The sequence below is a fragment of the Suncus etruscus genome, chromosome 12 (genome assembly GCF_024139225.1).
Source record: "Suncus etruscus isolate mSunEtr1 chromosome 12, mSunEtr1.pri.cur, whole genome shotgun sequence".
Lineage (NCBI taxonomy): Eukaryota > Metazoa > Chordata > Mammalia > Eulipotyphla > Soricidae > Suncus > Suncus etruscus.
Window position 1 is genome coordinate 102,921,300 of NC_064859.1, and position 20,215 is coordinate 102,941,514.

The following is a 20,215-nucleotide window of genomic DNA, read 5'->3' on the forward strand; positions in this document are numbered from 1 at the left end:
GGTGCATTCTGAGTCCCATGATAGGTGGCCCCTGCCTGGTCCTCAGGAAATCTGCCCAGCTGGCCAGTGCTCCTCTTGCTGTTCTGCTTCTTGATTTAAATGAAGCTCTTCAGCAGAGAGTGGGCTGATTTTTCCTTTCCAGAGAGCAGCCAATGCTTTCAGCCTTTCTTCCCTTCCTAGGATGACCCCCAGGTCCCAATTACACCCACAATACATGCATTAACATCTTAATCACGCAGCCCACTGCCCAACACCTAATGGGCTCTCTAAACGCTCCTCCGGCACTTAGCCCCGTTAAATCTTCCCGACATCGCAGGCAGAGACTCACCAAGCATCTGATTAATGCTAATCACTTCCCTGGCACATTCTTGGTGGATAAGAAAAGACATGGAGGGGACGGAGCTTATTTCTTACACCAAAGTAAGTTGAGGTCAGGGAATAACTCAGGGCTGACACTTCATCTTGGGCAGCTCATTGGGTTGAAGCTTGAATCCCAATTTCTATTAAGAGAAAACTGCTCAGACACAAAGACGATGGCGACAGGAAAGCAAGATTGAGGTAATGCGTGGGAGATAATCCTGGGAAAATGAAGGACTAGGGCAGTGGGGTATGACAGTATCTTAGAGTAATTGATGTGCTCCCATGTGGATGAGATAAAAACCTTTCTCTGAGCATCCTCCTTGTTGAGTGCTGGATCAAGACATAGAATTGGTGTCTGGTAGCTTCTAACAGTGGAAGAACATGAATGGATGGTGCATGGTTTTACAAACATCCCTGAATGTGTTGACTCAAAGTCTAGATGACTTTCCTTCTGGAAGATTAGGAAATTTGGTGGAAGCTTATACTCTTGTCACTTTAGGATTACAGAATAAAACCAAATTTGCAATAACAAGTTGTTGCTTGGACAGCTCAGGGAGTAACATCCTCTGTGTTTTCAATAATAATAATAATAATATAATAATAATAAAAATGCACCAATGATATTCCTCATCATGGAAAGTATGTTGATAAATACCATTGTCTCTTTCAAACTCTCATCTGCCTTATAAACAAAGACAATTGTTCATCTATGGATAATAAGAAATGTAGAGAAATACACTGTTAATGTTTTGAACTATTAGAGAGCAATGAGTCCAGTTAAGTCCAGATTCCATTTGCAATTATGCTCTGAAGGAATGAGTAGGCTCGAGGAGAGCCAGAGAGAGAGAGAGAGAGAGAGGAGAGAGAGAGAGAGGAGTGAGAGAGAGGAGTGAGAGAGAAGAGAGGGGGGAGAGAGTGAGGAGAGAGGGGGGAGAGAGAGTGGAGAGGAGAGAGAGAGAGAGAGAGAGAGAGAGAGAGAGAGAGAGAGAGAGAAAGAGAGAAAGAGAGAGAGAGAGTCTGGTGGTTCACTGTCTTCTTTGGGGGATGTGCTCCAGGCTGGGTTTAATGTGGCTGTAAATTAACACCTCAACAGGGAAAGTAAGTCCCACATGATCTCCAGGGTATCTGAAGGCACAACAGGTGACTATCATTTAAATCTGGGGCCACGCATGAGACTAGGGAACCAATTCATAGGAAAGGAGCCCTCTAGAAGGAAACAAGTGGAGCAGAGGACCGTTATTGGAGTAACGTGTTTTTATTCTATTTAGGATAATTCTTCTTTGCTGAAAGTACTTCTGTATTGGTCCCTTACCATACCCGTTCTCCACCCTTGGGTGGTCTTTTACTTCCCAATAAAGTGCTCAGATCTCAGAGAAGATGCTTTTAGTTTCTTTTCCACAGCTGGGTTGTCTGCCTATTTTTTTTTCCTGTTGGCAAAGAGTTTGTGGTGGAAGTTCCCAAACTTGATTTATCTCCCTAATTGTGTGTAGATTATTGCCTGTGTTAGTGTTGCTTTCAGACCAAATTTTGTGAATTCATAGCATGTTTCTCAACATTTTTTGACCATGGTCTGAAGCGGAAGCTTCATGCCCCATGAAAATGTTGAGAAACATGCTATGATTTCACAAAATTTGGGTATTAATGGAAGCATTAGATTAGTTAATTAACTGACATTGTTTTTTCTGGCATATCAAAGACTAAACTTTAGGGTAACAGTACTGTTTCTTCCCCCCAAAAAACTCAAGTTTTTCAACTTCCACTTTTGTACTGCATTAAGGCTAGACTCAGAAAACATCACTTATTTTTTTAAAAAAAATTAATTTGTTTTCTTACCCTTGAATTTCCCATAGCTTTATTATGCGATAAACTCAACTTTGAAGCACTAAATCTCAGGTTTACCTGGAACCATGACGTTTTTATTTGAACCCCCTCATGCTGAAGCTGAATGGAATTTATAGTAGAAAAGGGGAAAAAATTCAAGTTTCCATCCTAGTCTATTTTCAGTGTGAGTTTTACAGATGGTGACGTGTGAGTTTCACTGTATGCATAATATATGGACATATTACCTTTTCTATTTTTAACTTGGCTGTTTACATATTCCATATCCCATTTGTTTAGAATAGAAACATTGTGAGGTGTTAGGGAAAGATTTTTCACCATTATAATAAATAAGACAGTGAACTCAAACCTATTTCATTTTTCTTGAGATCACATTTATGTGACCATGTGTCGGTATGTGTATGTGTTGGTAGAGCAAGACAATTATAACTAATATATTTATTTAGTCAGAAAATATAATCAAGGGGCCAGCACAGCAGGTAGGACATTTGCCTTGCATGTGGCCAATGGAGTTAGATCTCCAGTATCCCACACGATACACCGAGTGTGCTAGGAACAATTTCTGAGCACAAAGCCAGAAGTAATCCCTGAGTGCCATCAGGTGTGCCCCTCCCAAACAAACAAACAAATGAAAGAAAATGGAATCAATCGTGATCAAAAAAATGAATGAAGAATTTCATTGAAACTTTACAGTGTAATAGGCATTGTGTAGGCGCTAAGCATGCAACGTCTCTTGGGAAAATTGCTCTTTTCATACCAATATGTTCAGTTGTGTCCAATCGTTTCTCGTATACTTACTAATTCAGCTTTTGGTTTGGTCTCTGAGTATTTATCCAAATTAACTTTATTCTTCTGTGAATATGACAGACCTCTGCCCTTGTTTTAAAAAAATAGAATAAGCCATGCCCTTTAGCTAGAGAGTCCTAATGGTTGGAACCTTGATATTATTCTGCTTGGAAGAATTGTGTAGGAAGCAGGAAGCAAAGGAGTAAGATTTCTCTGGCATAGACTGAGATTCTTAAAGGTAATACCTTTAGCTTCACATGATTATATCAAACTGCCCCCAAATAGTGAGTGGTTAGCAGTAGAGAGACCACTTGACTTTTAATTGTAGACATGTTCAAAGCCATCATAACACTCGATGAGAAAGACTCATGCACAGACAGGAAGGGTCTCTAAATTGCATTGGTCATTGGAGTTTGCTGTACCATTGGGACTGGGGGTTGGTTCTGAAAATTACAGCATCAGGTACAATTGCTTCAATCACTGGTAGCCAATTGTCCCTGTTTGTCAGGTTCAAGTTGAAGCTCCAACCCAATTTCTCTGGTGCCTGGACCTCACCCAGTATGATATATAAGTATACGTATTGAGCATAAGACAACTGTGCATAAATCACTGTGCATTCAGTCTCTTGACATATTGCCTGGGGACAGTTAGTTTGTTTCTGGAAGATTCACGGATTCAGAAAGATGCTCTACACATCCACCCAGCCCTGACGGGACAGTCAGAATCCTTTCCCAACTGTCCCCCCATCTCACAAAGAGACAATGGCTTGTCCTACTGTGACTCAGACTTTCTCTGCAGGGGGTGGGGTCAGCAGGGGCTTTAACATGACCATGCATCTTCTTGGGGTTCTGTTTGAACCTAAGGTTAGTGATTCATTTGGGTCCTTTAGTTGGTGACTGTGAATGAGATTCTTATCTTCATCTGACATTCCAGCCCAGGTGCCATTTATGAACATCTATACAGTGAGCTGTTTCTTCGGGCCTAGATGGGGCACCCACAATTGTAATCCTCCCCAGCTTGTCTCCAGTGGAGTTGATCAAGGACTTAATCAAGCAATATTGGCTAATCTGTCCTTGTTCAGCTGACATCGTCTCTATTTGGCAATTTAACTTTGCTGACTCACAGACACATTATAATTTCTGAACATCTGAGTGTCTCCGATGTTGATCTCCAGTGAAAGCTGATGTTGTATTTGATGTCTCTGGGTGGGGAGATGATCTGGAGGCAAAGTCTTCTCTGACACGGGATCAATTCTAGAACTTTCTTTTCCTCTTTTGTGCCTTATTCAATATCTTTCTAAAGCCCCATTTCTTGTTTCCTTTTTACCATTTTTGAAGACTTGACAGCCCTGTGGTTGATGATGGTGTTTCTAAAAGGATGACATGTACATTGTCCAACCCTACCCCCTCAACCAGTGTCTGCTTCCTGCTGGGGACCAACCCCAAGTGAAAAGGCCTGAAGCAGGAGTGCCTGAGGATTAGGAAAACAAGTAATAAAGAAGAAGGAAAAGCAGGAGATTGTTTCAACCCTGTTAGCCAGAAAAGGTCAACTTCCTCCTCCCAGTGCATTCGGGAACAAGAAAGTTCTCCCCAGCTCATGGCCAGAGATAGTTTATTTATTTATAACAGTGCTTATATAGGAGCAAAAGAGGGACTGGGATATCAGAAGTGTCAGGACATAGTGTGGGGGTAGGGGAAGTGCTGGGGAGAAGCTCAACATGCACAATTGGGCTTAGAAGTATCCTGGAGCAAGGTGGTATTGATGGGTATTAGAACCAGAGCTCTTGGTGAGGAAGGAGGGATGGTCCATGAGCAAGCCCAATCAGAAACCATCGATCGGCGGGATGGTGCCCCTCTTTGTGCTATCCATCCCCATCTCTGGTATGAGGGTGTGTCTAAAGCTTTCAGCCTCAAGGAGAATCCCCATAACATCTCTCTACAGGGCCCACAGAACAAATAGTTCTATAGGTGTTCTATCTGCAGTTTGGTAACAGCCTCACAGGGCATCCAACAGGGACTCAGGGGGCTACTAGCCTTGTGGACTAAGAGCCCTGACTGTCTTTCACATAGAGTATTTATTGTTTAGAATAAGGAAATACAAGAAAAAAAAGGCAAACATGAACTCACAGTTGCTACCTAAGCTAATCTAACCTAACTAGGCCTTTAATTGTCAAAGGGGTCTGGAGTAGCTAACACCAAAGTATCTAGACTGTCTTCTTCTGGGAGAAGGGTTTATAAAACAATGAATAAAGACCCCCCCAATAGGGAGTGAGGGTATTTAGCCATTCAGGGTCCCTACATCACATTTCAGCCCCTCTCCTCAGACTATCATCTTTCTAGCTAAGCATATTTATTTCCTGGACATCTGGACACCAATTCTGCTCAGGGCCCTGTCTGCCCACCCCACCCCCACCCTTGGAAAACTCATTTCTGTGAACTCATTCCTTAAGTTCTGTCACTTTTTGACCTCCTGTTATCACCGTACTAAGGGGAAAGCCCTGCCCCATAACCAATTTTATTGATGGATTTTTCCATTGTCCATCCAGGAACACTGACATTGCTGTGGCCACTCCCAGCAACACTTCCTAATGGGTCGGTGCCCTGGCCAGGGGGTACAAGGTGCCAGATATTGAACTTAGGCCCTTGAGAATGTAACCACGCATTTTGCCTTTATAACTATTTCTCAGCCCACCCTGGAGTTCCTTATTTAAGGAAGTAAATAAAAATGATATAGAGTTATTTGTTGTTTCATGAACCCTTATTACTACCTACCTTGTGATGAACTAGTTAGCATGTAAATTGATTATGCTTCATATATGCTTTCTATACACTGGTCAAGCATATTATTATCATTCTATTTAAGGTCATATGCATTAATGCTTAGGGGATTCTCCTGACTCTGTGCTTGGGGGTCATTTCCAGTACATAGTTCAAGATACCATGCAACATGGGGGGAACCTAGGCCTTCAACACATACAAAGCACATGTAATAGCCTTTGAGGCATCTCTCAGCATTCAACACATGATTTAAGGACTATAACCAAAAGTTCATATGAAGGAGATGAGTTCCTCTCCTCCTTTGGCCTGTCCTTCCCTCCTCTCTTCCCTCCTTCCTCTTCCTTCTCTTTCTCTTTCCACTGACTTTCTCCCTCTTTCTGCACTCTTGGGCATCTCCTAGTCCATCCCAATAGACAATCCTGCTGTATCCAACTTCCACATTGCTCCCTGATTCCTAGAGATGAAGGAATTCTGTGAGACCCCTTGATTGACTGCTGGCAGAATTCCCATAACTATAAGCTCTTGAATCTTCTTTTGCAGAAAGCGTATAAGATGTTAGGACACTTAGAGTATCATGTCAGCTGCTTCAAGGAGGAGGCTGACTCCTTTCACATGGAATGAGCAGCTACAGAACTGGACAGTTACTCTCTCCTCATGGCCCCCTGGGGGTTGCTCCCTGTTTGGATGGAGCAAGGGGAGGCTCATGTTAGGGTAGGAGAGGATACATTGAAGAAATTCCCATACTCAATCCAGGCAAAGTGGATCCTTTAGAGCCCGCTGTGTACCTTGCTTCTATGCATGGAGTTGAAATTGTCCCAAACCCACTGGGTATGCTTGTTACTTGAACCTAGAAATATCCTTTGCAGGAGTCATTTTGTGGAGCCTGTTCTGTGGGGAGAAGGCCCAATGGGTGTTCCTACTAACACACATCCTAATCATTGGAAGTAGGTCAGTTTTCAAGGCATCACTACCTGAACCCACTGAACTGCCTGGAACCGGGGGCTGGAGTGGAGACAATTCATAATAAATGCTAAGTAAGATGTGATTCATCCAGGTGCTGGTGGAATTTCAAGGGTATGGATTCATACCCCAGGGGTGGTTTCACATACAAAAGCACATTAAAGAGCACCCAGAGGTCCTTAGGGTGCATTCAAACAGATACCCTAAGCACCTGCTCTCCCTCCCTTCTGTTCCTAAGCCCAGATGTGCCATAGACAAATAAGATCTACCTGTGGGTCTTCCCATTTGGGATGTTCCTGCCATACTTGGATAAGATCTGAACCTCCACAGCCATATCTGGATCCCCAGTTGGATTTTCTCAGAGGTTACATTTGGAAACACACCATAGATCTTGGGGCTTTTTGGGGAAACAATCAAATCAAAGGATAAGGTCATGAAGTCTAAGAAACTCGTTATGTTTCATTATTAATTAACAAAGCTTTTTCCAAAGATAAGAATGTTGAGTCCGCTGAGTCATGCATCTAGCTAATTTTATGAGTCTAATGTTCTAAAAAATAAGGAGTGTGTTATTGTTCCATGGTCAGTGTGGAACAGGTGGGAAAGGAGAGAGCAGCACCTTGACCTTGAACTAAGAGGGAGGAAGAAGTTGACTGACCTAAAAATGGGGTGCCCAGAAAAGTCTAACCACTGTGTTCATGGGGAGCTGGTGTTCTGGGTTGTGTCTGCTTTCAGGGGAAACCTAGTGTTCATTTGAAGTAAAATTTGATGAGAAGAGGGCTGAAGTGGGTTGAGAAATTATCAAGAATTATTGACAAAAGAGACGTGTGAGCAATTTTATTTGAAGAACATATTCCAATTAAGTTTTACAAGTCAGCTGCCTTTGCAAAATGTTCCCCTGGAGACAATTTCTATGAAGAAAGCACTCTCTTCCATCACCCACATAATTTTAATGAACAGCTCCAGTTCCTTCCAGAGCTGGAGTCCGAGCATCACTTGGTGATGGACCAAGGTTTGGAAGCAGTCCAGTGGTCCTCACACAGATTCAGCAGGGCCTTAGGGTGGCTGTGTGAGCTCCCAAGCCTGTGAAAATCTTTAAGAAACAGAAAGAAAGTGTCCATAATCCAATCAAAGATACTCCATGTCTTTAAACATGACTTATGAAGAAATTCTGAGATTTTCTTCATGAAAGCTACTTCCCTGAAGACAGAAATATTGGTGGGTAGCACAGTATTTTTTCTGCAGTACTTTCCAGAAATGCATTTGCTACTTAACAGTGAGTGTTTGAGCTCTGTGGTGTAAGTTTTGCAAAATCAAATTCAACCTATTTTAGATTGTCTCTGGGTTGGTAGATCATTGTCATTACGTCTACTCAGAAACAGTTTACATTTTTTGGTAAAATGTGGGCTTCGTCTTTAATACATTTTATTTTGGCCACCATGACTTATAATTGTAAACCCAGTGGTGAGGTTTTATATATACAATCTCCCATGCCAGGCCCTCCACTAGAGTGCCTGTTCCCTTCTCAAATCCATGCCTCACTGCCCAGATACATTCATTTGGTATCCCTTATATGGGATTTTATAACAGACATATGGGAAAGACTATCTTTGGATCAGCCTTTCTGATTTCATTCAATATGATTCCCTCTAGATTCATCCATGTTACAGCAAACTGCATAGTTTTGTCTTTTATTGCACCCAAGTCTTCCACCATGTAAGTGCATCATAGTTTCTTTACCCAATCATCTGCTCTTAGACCCGCATTGTTTCCGGAATCTGGCTCTTGTGAACAAGTATTTCAATGAACATGGGTGTGCAGATATCTTTTCTGAGTAGAGTTTTGGCCCCTGGGGTAATGCCCAAAGGTATGACTGCTGGGTCAAACAGTAGTTCAAATCTTAGATTTTCTTTTAGACATGTTATATTAATTTACAAAAGGGATGAACATGTGGACATTCCCAGCAGCAGTGGCTGAGAGTCCTTTTCTCCCATATCCATGACAACACTGGCTGTTTTCACTCTTTGTGATGTGTGCCCATCCTACTGGAATGAAGTGACAGTTCATGTCAGTTTTAGTCTGCATTTCCCTGGCAATAAGGGATGCAAAGCATTTCTCTATTTATCCACTTCTTTTCGAAGCTTCTATTCCTCTCTTTCTCTCCTTTATGGCTTTGGATAGTGTTTTCTTGTTAAGATTTGCCAGTGTTGGGGTCTTCTTGGAATAGGAGCAGGCAATGCCCCCTTTTCTGCCTGAAGGCCCAGCAGGTTAAAGTCACATCTAACACCTTCCAACACAGAAACTGCTCAGCTTCCCAACTGAATCTCATCAAAATTTGGGACACCAACTCACCCAGCTTCATAGCTCCTGGAACACATGGCCAAATATAGTCCAGATTTCATATTTCTGTTTACCCAGTAGAATTATAGTGAATCTGATAGGAAAGTTTCTCCGAGTCCCCCTAAATCAGGGAGCCTAAACAGTAACACAGAAGCTCAACTTGCCCCACAAACCTGGTAAATCCTCAGACAATGATTTTAGTCACTCTGTTGTAAAATAGAACAATGATCACATATTGACTTTTATTGATTTCAGTTTTATTAATTCCACTTGCCTTTGTATCGCAACAATCAACATGAAGTCAATTTGTTTGTGCCTGCAAGGGGGAGGCTATGGCGATAGGTGGGAAACTGGGGACATTGGTGGAGGGAAAGTTACATGGGTGGTGGAATTGATGTTGGAATATTTAATGCCTGAAATAACTCTCTTGTGAACAAGTTGGTTAATCACAATGTTATGATAAAAATCTTAAAAAATAAAAAGATATACCATTGCTTTTTATATCTTGGAAACTAATCCTTCATCAGATGGGTTACGGGCAACTATTTTCTCCCAGCCTGTGTTGTCTTTATAGTCTGGTCATCATTTGGTTTATGGAGAAAAAGCTTCTTAATTTGATGTAGTCCCATCTGTTTATTTGGCTTTCATTTGATAATGGAATGGAATCATTTACAATACCTTTGAATTTACTGTCATGAAGGGTTTTGCATGTTTTCCTCAATATAACTTGTTGGTATAATTCAGATCTGGTATAATTCAGATCATGTTGAATTGACTTGTGTGTGGTGTGAGACAGATGTCTGATTTTATTTATTGTTTTACATGTGATTGACCAGTTTTTCCAGTACAATTTATTGAAGAGGCTTCCCTTATTCCTTTTTATGTACTTAGCTCCTTTGTCAAACAAACTGATGTTATACTCTATTCTCTATCTCTTAGTTCCCAATTCTATTCCATTGGTCTGAGAGTCTATCTTTAGTCAAACTATTTTTATTACTATAGTTTTATAATATAATTTAAGATTGGTAAGAGGAAATTCTGCTTTATTTTTCTAGAATTTCTTTGGAGAATTGGAATAATTTGATTACTCCATATAAGTTTCAACAGTATTTAATGAATATCTTTAAAACTTTCAGGGGTGGGATCCGAGTGATAGCACAGAAGGGTGGGCATTTGCCTTGCACCAGTCTGACCTAGGTTCGATACCTGGCATCCCAGATAGTTCCCAGAGCCTGCCAGGAGCAATTTCTGGGCACAGAGCCAGGAGTAACCCTGACTGCCACAGGGTATGTCCCCTACAAAAAGAAGTCAGAGGTATTTCTACCTGTATTGAATAATCAAGTGCTTTGCATATGACAATTGTTCTGATCACTTTAGTCCATTTGATCCCAAGTGAAATCTCTAAATCTAAGCAGATGGTGACAGATCTTGGGGGTGAGGGGGCCAGAGAGGAAGCAGAACCAGACAATATTCCCAGAAAGAGGCTTAGCAGCATTTTATAAAGCCTCTTCTCTCTTTGAAATGCTCTGCTGGGTAAATCTATTAATCTCAGGTTCCAGCCCTAACTGCTCTGTCCTCCCAGAAAGGCTCATGCCTGCAGTCAGGGGAATTGCTGGGCAAAATCCAAGATTTCTGTTCTCTCTAGCTTCCAAATGACCCACTGACAGCCAGGTGGGTGGGCATATTGGGGGGGGGTCTCCTGGATTGAGCCCATCCAGGAAGGCACAGGCTGCCAGCATTTTTCTTCTCCAGGTCAGCCCTCCATGACCTCTACACCTGAGTTTCATCCTCGTCTTCAGTCTCTTTCTCTCCAGGATCTATGTAGGTGAGGGAAGAGGTGTTCTGTGGGGTCCTCCAAGTTTCCCATCCCTGACAGCACCTAAGCTCAGAGTCTATCCCTCCTGGTTCTTCCTCTTTAATTATTTTTCAAGTGAGTAACTCAGGCCAAGATGATGTTAAGGGCCAACCATCAAGGCAGCACCCAGCTGGGAGCTGAAATTCAAGCCTTTGCCCACAGCCATCATCCTCTCCCATCAGGGGAGATAAGAGCAAGCCAGGCTAAGGGTGATGTTTGATCTGGAGTGGAGGTGGGAGGCCAGTCCCCAAGCAGAGAAGTGGCAAAGACAGCTCTAAGCTTAGGGACAGAGCTGACTCGGTTGCTCTATTCTAGTTGGTTTCCATCCCCTCTTGGTTGGCCCTGAAGAGGGAAATGCTGGATCTGTAGCCCCTTCTTCCCACGCCAGCTCCCTGGGGCTCCCTTCTTCATCCCCAGGCAAGCCCTTCTCAGAAACAGATGTCCTCAACATACAGCCTCACAGTGGGGGTTCCCTGCCCACCCTGCCTTCTCCTCATGCATGACAAGTCCCCAGAAATGAAGGGTGCTCATTATGGAGCCTGGAGCCTTTCTGTGTTGCCTCACGAAGATGGATGAGTGACAGTTAACAGAGAGGCCTGTGTCTGCCTCAGAAAGCAGCTCCTGCTCTTCAGTTTGGATTGGGAGGTTCGTGTGTGTGTGTGTGTGTGTGTGTGTGTGTGTGACTCACGTAGATATGGAACATTTACCTTCTCTTGGGCTGCAGCCACAAGCTGTGTTGATTTTTGCAAAGTGGTTCGAGCTTTGGCCCTGTGTCCCTTCTTTCTACATTATTCTGGAGGGAAAACTTTGTGGTCTCTGCTAGATAAATTGGTTTGCACTTTTTTCCTCTCTTGAACTGACTGTCCAGTTAGTATTTATATGGGTTGTAAAAGGCAAATGAATCCACAGCTGGAGAGCACAGAATCAGAGTCACGTAAAGATGCCAACATGTTATATGGTGCTCAGTGCCAGCCCTCCCGGGAGGCCCATGTTCCAGGAGCCGGCCAAGAATCGAGACTTTAGGGCTGAAAGAAAGAGTGAAGGAATCTCAAACCTAAAAGCTCCCTGAAGAACATGTTTCAGGGTTGATACGAACCCCTGCAAGTCAAATCAATGCCAAATGTTGTGGGGCCCATCAGGCAGCTCTCTGGGACAAGGCTTTATGGGCATCTATTGTGACTTCCAATAGAGCCACAGCCTTCCAACTCTATCCCCCAACACAAAAAGATCTATGCACACTCATGTTATAGCAGCCTTTAGTACCATAGACCTAATAAACTTTTATATTTTATACAGAGCTGTGCATAAATGTTTAAAGATATGAAAGAAAATGAGTTGCCAGTGAAAGCTTCTTCAAATAGCTTTCAAACACTAACCACTGATCTTTCTCCAAACATAACCTCATACTGGTGTATATTCCTTCCTTGATGTCAAATTGATTTTTCTCAAAGTTTATATTTAGGTTGCATTTTATGCTTTTACTCAACACTATTTCTTGAGAGTCAGTGACATTAAAACATGTCTCTTTGGGGCTGGCAAGATAGTACAAGGGTAGAGTGCTTGCATTGCACAAGACTGGTCCAGTCTCAATTCCCATGTTCATAGCAACACTTAGTATAGTAGTACAATATGGAGGTGACAGCAGATGGATGGATTCAGAGTTGTGATACACACACAATATGGTACTCTGGGGTTGTCTGAAATAATGACACTAAGTGGTTCATTGCAGCTTAGCACTGGAGGGCATCGTGTTTAGTCAGAGGACAAATCCTCTCTGACAAGACAAAGACAAGACACTATTGAACAAGAACTAGAGAGACAAGACAAGGGGACAAACACTATTGAATGATGACAAAGCCATGGCCCTGGATCATTAGACTAATATGGTTTAGCAACAGGGGGAGTAGAGACGTGAATTAGAAATGACAGTGACAATGGAGGAGGGTATCTGGCACTTTGGTGCAGTAGCATATATCAAACAATAGACATAATCATCATTTGAACCATGTGACCTATATGATAGGAATGGAGAAGAAATTCGCATTCTACGACTGAAAGAAGTAATCTAGTGCCACGAGAACTGATACATTAAGGTTTCAAGGGCAGCACAGGAGAAGATGCACCAGTGGGTTTTTATGGCTATTTTGCCTTTGATTTGAAAGGTATAGATTTTGGTTTCTCTTTCTTTTGGCTTTTGGGCCACTCCCACTGCTCAGGTGCTCAGGACTAACTCTTAGCTCTGAACTCAGGGGTCATGACTTGTGGGGCTCAGGGGACACATAGGGAGTGTTGGGGACCAAACCAAGCTGTGTGCAATGCAAGTGCCCTATCTGCTGTACCATGGCTGATGCCCCAGGATTGTGTGCACTGACCGGCCAGCAGAGATGCCTTTCTAGGCTGCTTGCCCCAGACCCCAGCACTGACACTTGCTCCTAACACCCGTCACCTCTGTGCTTAAGGAATTCCTGTGTACCGCGTGCCTTTACTAAAGACTTACCTGAAAACCTGATTTACTAGCAGAGAGAAATTATAGGCAATTTTAAGATAATTTTTTATGGTTACATTACTTTAAATTGAAGTTTTAAAAAAAGATTGAGATATTTTAATTTTGTTGGGGGTGGGGGAGGTCTTACCTAATAGTGTTCTGGTTGGGGAAGGGTTCCTGGAACAACAGAGCCTGTGGGATTTACCCAACAGTCCTCAGGGAACTGTGTGGTATCAGGGCTTGAACCCAGTACTCACATGCAAAGCACATGCATCAGCCCTTTGAGCACCTATTTGAATTTCCACTTTTATAGCAAACAGTGGGAAACAAAGGTAGCTTCAGTGTTAGTTTTATAGTAGCTTTCCCAGAGATAGTGGCACCCCAAGGCTGGATAACCCCCACTTCTTCCCCAAAGCTTTCACATAGTTGTTTCAAATCACATTTACTGGCTGTTAGAATGAATCTAGGCCCTATCGGTTCCTTAGTAAGAGTTGACAGGTTACTTTTTGGATCCTGGAAATCTCAACATGATTCCCATGTAGATAAATATTACTTTAGTCCTCTGCTCTAGGTCTTTGAGGCAAGAAAAGGTTTCCTAAGAATGCTCTTCTTTCAAATAATGCACCATAAAGCACTTGAACTTGCTGTTTGTATTTTTATTTATTTGTCCACCCAGTCTGAGTTCCTGAGTTCATAGAGACCATGGCTGAATCCGTGAAAGATTCCCATGTTGTGGTCCTTGGGACCATGAGACAAAGCAGTAATTCCTTCCTCACACCTATATTCACTGCAGCACTATTTACAATAGCCAGACTCTGGAAACAACCAAGATGCCCTTCAACAGATAAAAGGCTAAAGAAACTGTGGTACATATACAAAATGGAATATTATACAGCCATTCAGGAAAGACGAAGTCATAAAATTTTCCTATTGATGGATGTACAGGGAATCTATTATGCTAAGTGAAATAAGTCAGAGGGAGAGAGAGACAGAATAGTATCACTCATCTATGGGTTTTAAGAAAAATTAAAGACATTACTGTAATAAGACTCAGAGACAATAGAGGTAAGAGCTGGAAGGGATAAAAGGAAGAGCTGGCTCACAATTTGAAGCTCACCACAAAGAGTGGTGGATGCTGTTAGAAAAATAACTACACTAACAACTTGCATGACAATGTTACAGAATGAGAGAAGTAGAATGCCTGCCGTGATATAGGCAGGGGCGGAGGTGAAGGGGGTATTGGTATTGGGAATGTTGCACTGGTGAAGGGGGGGTATTCTGTTTATGACTACAAACCCAACTACAAACTTGCTTGTAAACAAGGTGCTTAAATAAATATCTAAATATTAGAGAGAGAGAGAGAAAGAGAGAGAGAGAGAGAGAGAGAGAGGCTGAGCATACAGAGACCCTCCCCAAGTGGAGACAAAAGGAACCTCCTTGAGGGAAACGGGTTTTCAGGATGGAATCCTGGGGTGCAACTATTGAAGAGCAGAAGCATGGGAGATGCACTATGACACAACATGCTGATCCCCATAAGAGTCTTAGCATGCAGGTCAGAGCTCCACCTGGTTCATGAACAGACAGAGGCTTCCAACTCGGTCCCCACAACTGGGACCTCACCTGTCTGCAGAGGACAATGGTCATGATCACAGAGGGCATTGATCTCAAGGATCACATAATCTCATTGCATCAAGCTAAGGGCAAAAGGATCATCCCCACCCACGCAGACTGCTCCAACCTCTACTAAGTGCTTTTGCTGAGTGCTTAATGCCATTTGCAAAGTCATTTAAAGGCTCATCTAATGTGCTTCTCGCTCAGGCAGTGAGTGAGGTTGGAGAATAGGAACCCTGTCACCTTCTCAGACACCCCTTCTTTCAGTTTAGTCCTCCTCTTCACATTGGGGAGCAAAGGAGAGAAGTAGGGGATTGAGCATTTTTGTGTGTGTGAAGATGAGATGACAAGATGGAGAAGATGAAGGTTTAGGGGTCAGGGTCAGGGATGGGGTCAGAGAAGCAGATTGGAAGCAACACCATGAAGAGGGAGGAAGGAGCATGTTGACTCGACGCCTGCCTGTGTGCCTGTTGCTGTTGTGTTTGAATCTGTGTGTGGTGGGTTTTTTTCCATGATATCATTTGACATTTGTCTTGCTGTTTTCTTGTATGGGCTCTGACTTAATTAAAGAGATGATTCAGCTGCTTCCAATTTCGTCTGGAAATGGACTTAGCTGCCACAGTTTCAAGGCTTTGCTTCTATCCGTTTCTCTGCAAAATTATCCTGCACACTGTGTGTGTGTGTGTGTGTGTGTGTGTGTGTGTGTGTGTACATGAATGTGGGTATGTGGACTTTTCCATTGGGGTGATGGTCCAGGTGATGTGATGTGATCTGCAAATATGTCTAAACCACAGCTCCCTTGGTACAGGGCAGCCAGGATGGATGGGATCTTGGAAATCCCTTTTCACCTGGGAAATCTCATTCTCACAGCATAGTCCCTGAGCTCCATGGCTCACAGTATCAAGCTGAGCCTTTCCTCTCTGTCCTCTGCCAATGTCCTCTTGTCTACCTCTACTCACTGATTTCTAAGTTCATCTTAGATGGCAGCTTCCAAGGAATGAGCAGCTGGCTGCTTTCTGGCTCTCACTATAAGACTCTTCATTCACTCAAGTTTTTCTGGCCTTGATGTTCCAAAATGTTTTTCTTCATTTCTTTGTGTTTTGAGGTTTGTGTCCCACAGTCTGACGATGCTCAGGGACTATTCCTAACTGTGCTCAGGAGTGATCTCTAGAGGTACTCGGGGGATCCTAAGTGGTTCTAGGATTTGAACTATGGTTGAGGGATGGAGGACAAGTGCCTGACCTCCTAGACCAACTCTCTGGCCTGATAAAGTATTAGTTTTCCATTGAACAAAACCAGGTTAGACACAACGTTTATTGAACAGATGTAGATCTGGGTTGGATATATTTAATCTTTGATTCATAGTCTTCACACTATTCACCACAAGGATATATTGCAGAACCTTGTGTGTGTGTAGGGAAGGTGAGTTTCAGTCTGTTTGGAGGCCTTACCAGCCTCTGTTCAGGGTTTACTCCTGGCTCTGTGCTCAGGGAACACTCCTAGTGAAACTCAAAGGACCATATGTCATGCCAGGACTCAAACCCAGAAGAAGCCAAGTGTTATATCCACTATATATTTATTGCAAAAATTTTTTTAAAAAAAGGAGTGAGAGTTATAGTAAACATAAATGTCCAAATATGTTGGGGACTGACTTGTTTGAGGCCATTTTGCTGTTCTTTCTGCCATATTCCAGCTTTTCACCTAAAAGCTATTTTGCAGTCTTGCTGTAAGTTTTTGAGCTATAGAGAAAGGAATGTGCAACTGTAGATATAATTAACTCTAGCCGGAGGAGAGCAACACTGTCCGTGGTACCGTTATCAGAAACTAGGCCTCACTCCTTAAGACCACATTTCGAGTGTGAACTAGGGCTATTATCAATAAGTGTATGCTACATTGTCTGTTCAAGATCACTGAGGCAGGCACATCTTGCACCACCTGATAATCAAGCAATTAAAAATGCAGCTTGAAGGACACTAGAGGTTTCCATAGAAACAGCCACGGTTCAGCATAACTTGAAGGTCACCCTAGCCCACTGCCCACTTCCTTATTTAGAGAATGCCTAACTTTCTTTGTTCCTTGAAACCTGAAATATTTCTTGCCTTGTATGGGCCTTCGCGCCAAAAGTATGACTGACATCACCTTTGTTACTGCCCCCTTCTCCTTCATTATATAAGAAGGAGCTGTAGCCCAATAAAGGTACCCTTGAACAGTGAGACGCTGCCTTGGGTCTTTATTATTAACCTCTTTCAGATTTTTTACAGGTGTGGTTGCTCTTCTACTCAGCAAAATAGGAGAGCGGTTGTCTGAGAAGCCTTTCCAGCTAATTTCCTGCTGGCCGGGTCCCCCCCTGGGGGGCTTCAGGACACCGCATCTTTGCGCGCCAACGCTGGGCACGAAGACCACCCGCCACACCTCCGAACGACTACGGGTCGGCGAGTCCGGGAGCTGTTTCATAAATCGCGGGAAATTACCCCATCCGGGTAAGCGTTGCAACGAGTTTAGCCTTAATCAAATATTTTAAACTGGCAGTTTTTTCAGTCGTTCTGATCACCGCCCCTGATTGGCTCTTGGGGCTTTGCCCGTTGGCTTCACTTCCATGGGTGTTTCGTTGAGTACTGAACTTAAATTCATTAAATATATACAGTCTGAGTTGAAAGCCAGACATATAGAGGTTACCAAAAAAGATATTTGTAATTTTTTAATGTTTGTTCATGATGTTTACCAGAAATCTAGTGTTCCTGGGCTCCCTCTCGCTCTGACTCTGTCTCTCAGTTTCCTTCCTCTTCTAACCCTTCATCTTTACCTTCTGCCGCGGCACCCCTCTGTGCAAAATCCTAAACAGCCCTTCACTTCCCTAGCTTCAGCTCCGTCCCTGTTTCACCACCCTCCCCTTCCTTAGCCAGCAATTGCAACAATACAAAGCCTTTAATTGGAAAAGCCTCAAAGAGCCATTTCAAGCCGTAACCTCCTATGGCCCCCAAGCCCCCTTACACGCTCTCCTGCTTAGAATCTAAAAGCTGAACTCTTTGTCTCTTGGGAAAGTTAACTTTTTTTTTTCCGCTGCAAAGCCCTTGCAGATAGGCAGGAATCCTGATCTCTAAGCTCTTATAGCTGGCCTCGGCCTCTTTTCATACCTTAAAGGTACAGCACACTTTCCAGGTCCCAGCTTGCCAACATGGCTCTTGCTGCCCTCTGTGCCTGGAAGTCGCTCCCCAGAGCCGGCATTCCAGCAGCTCCCCCACACCGGCAACAAACTGTTGCTGCTTTCTCCCTCCCCCCCCTTTTTCTGACTTAAGCTCCCAACTCACCACAATTACATCCATGGTCTCTCACCTCTCTAACAAACTTGATAATGCTCTTAGCTCAAAAACCAGTGCTACCTTTCCTGTCTTTCTCCCTAATGGAGAAAGTCTTCCCACCCCCCTCCCCGCCTGCTCAGCAGCCTCCGCAGCTACCTTCTCAAACGCCTCCCACTGATCCCCCGCACCCCAGGGGAAAAATTCTAAATGCCCAAGACGCTCAGTCCCTAACCATGGCAGATTCCCTCCTCTCACCGCTCCCCCTCTTAAAGCTATAGATATGAAGCTACTTGGCCACATTAAAAATCTTAAACAAATCTTAAGCCTTCAAAAACAGGCTGCTTCTCTTAATTCACAAGTTTCTGCCCTTCAGGCTTTCCCCCGCCCTCCTAAATCTATAGCTGTCCTGTCCTTTGCCCACTGAATTCCACGGCCAAGCCCCCCCCTCTTGAGAATTCAAAGAAACAAACTATAAAAGTCAGGCTGAGTGCCATAAAACAGAAACTGCTGCAGTGCCTACAAAAAATTCTAAGGGCACAGTGAGTAGGATAATCACAAAGTATCATCTGCTAAGCCATAAAACCTTGCGATATCTACACTTTGCTGTTAAAACTTCTAAGCCTAATGTACCCTTTACTCAGTACATTTTCTCAAACCAATCCTCAGCCTCCTTCGGCCTCTTTCCTGCCAGCCTTGGAAAACAGCCAGCTCAGGCCCTGCCACTCCCACTTTAAGCCTTCCAATTCACCTTGAAATACCCAATCTTTGTTATTCAAAAGAAATCTGAAAAGTGGCATCTCTTGCATATTCTCAAATCAATTAATAAAACCATAAACCCCATAGTACTTTTGCAACCCAAACTCCCCTCTTCGGTTGCCATTCCCTCTAATTCCAATAAATTAGTAATTTAATCTTAAAAGATTGTTTTTTTTTTTTTTCTCTATATCATTACACCCTGCTGACTGTAAATAATTTGCCTCTAGCCCTTCCTGCTGTTAACTGTGCTGGCCCCTCCCCGAGTTATCAGTGAAACACTCTGCTTCACCTTGTCAGCCCTACACTTCGTCAAATATGTGTTATTAGGTTTTAGTGCATTAAGTGGTGTAAATTAATTATTTAAAACATTAAAAAGCAACAGGAAGATAAGGGCAATAAACTTTTTTTTTCCCATGCCTCTCAGAAAATTTTAGAGCAAGGTCATAATTCTGTCACTTTACAGATAACAAAATGTTGGTAAAGAAAAAACTTCTTTGTGTTTTAAAATCCAATACGAACACAAAAGTGTTAAATTTAAATCTTATATTTCTATTAAAAGTTTTATTTTAATTTTTTAAAAGTATTTACAAAAATTATGTGAAAAATAATGTGGTTAGCCTTTTTTAAACAATATAGTTAATTTAATGCACAGTAAACACCTAGGTGTGCTTTATAGTACCCTTAGTTTTAACTTTGTGCTACAGCAATGGTTGTTCTTTATTTCTGCATTAAAAGAACTATTATTTTAAGTGCATTCAAAATATCAGCACATTATATAAATCTGTATATTTGTGTCGCAGTGAAAAAATAATATAAATGAAAAATATATTATATATAATTTTATAAGTAATATATAAAAAGTAACTAAACTTTATAAGCAAATTAACTAGTATTAAATATAATTTTAGTCTTAAGTTCTAGGTGTGTAAATGCATCAGATGGTCTTTAACTATATTTTATAATAATCTAAGCATTTAGTTAATTTGGTATATAATATTTTTTACAAATTATTCACTTAAAGTCTTCATAGTAAAAACAGTTGTTTGTTTTTAAAAAATCAGTTTTTATACCTTTAATAATCATAGTTCATGCTATTGTGTTTAATCATAAAAATTTTAACACTTTATTGCAGCTGTCTTACTGTTCTACT

The 20,215-nt window shown here is 42.3% G+C and overlaps 1 non-coding gene across 1 annotated transcript; it reads left to right on the forward strand.

Annotated features, from left to right (window-relative positions):
• The first annotated feature begins 19,709 nt into the window (after positions 1 to 19,709).
• On the forward strand, positions 19,710 to 19,839 carry LOC126025413 (small nucleolar RNA SNORA22). Its single transcript, XR_007501419.1, has one exon. It is a non-coding gene; the product is annotated as a small nucleolar RNA SNORA22 (small nucleolar RNA).
• The last annotated feature ends 376 nt before the right edge of the window (positions 19,840 to 20,215 follow it).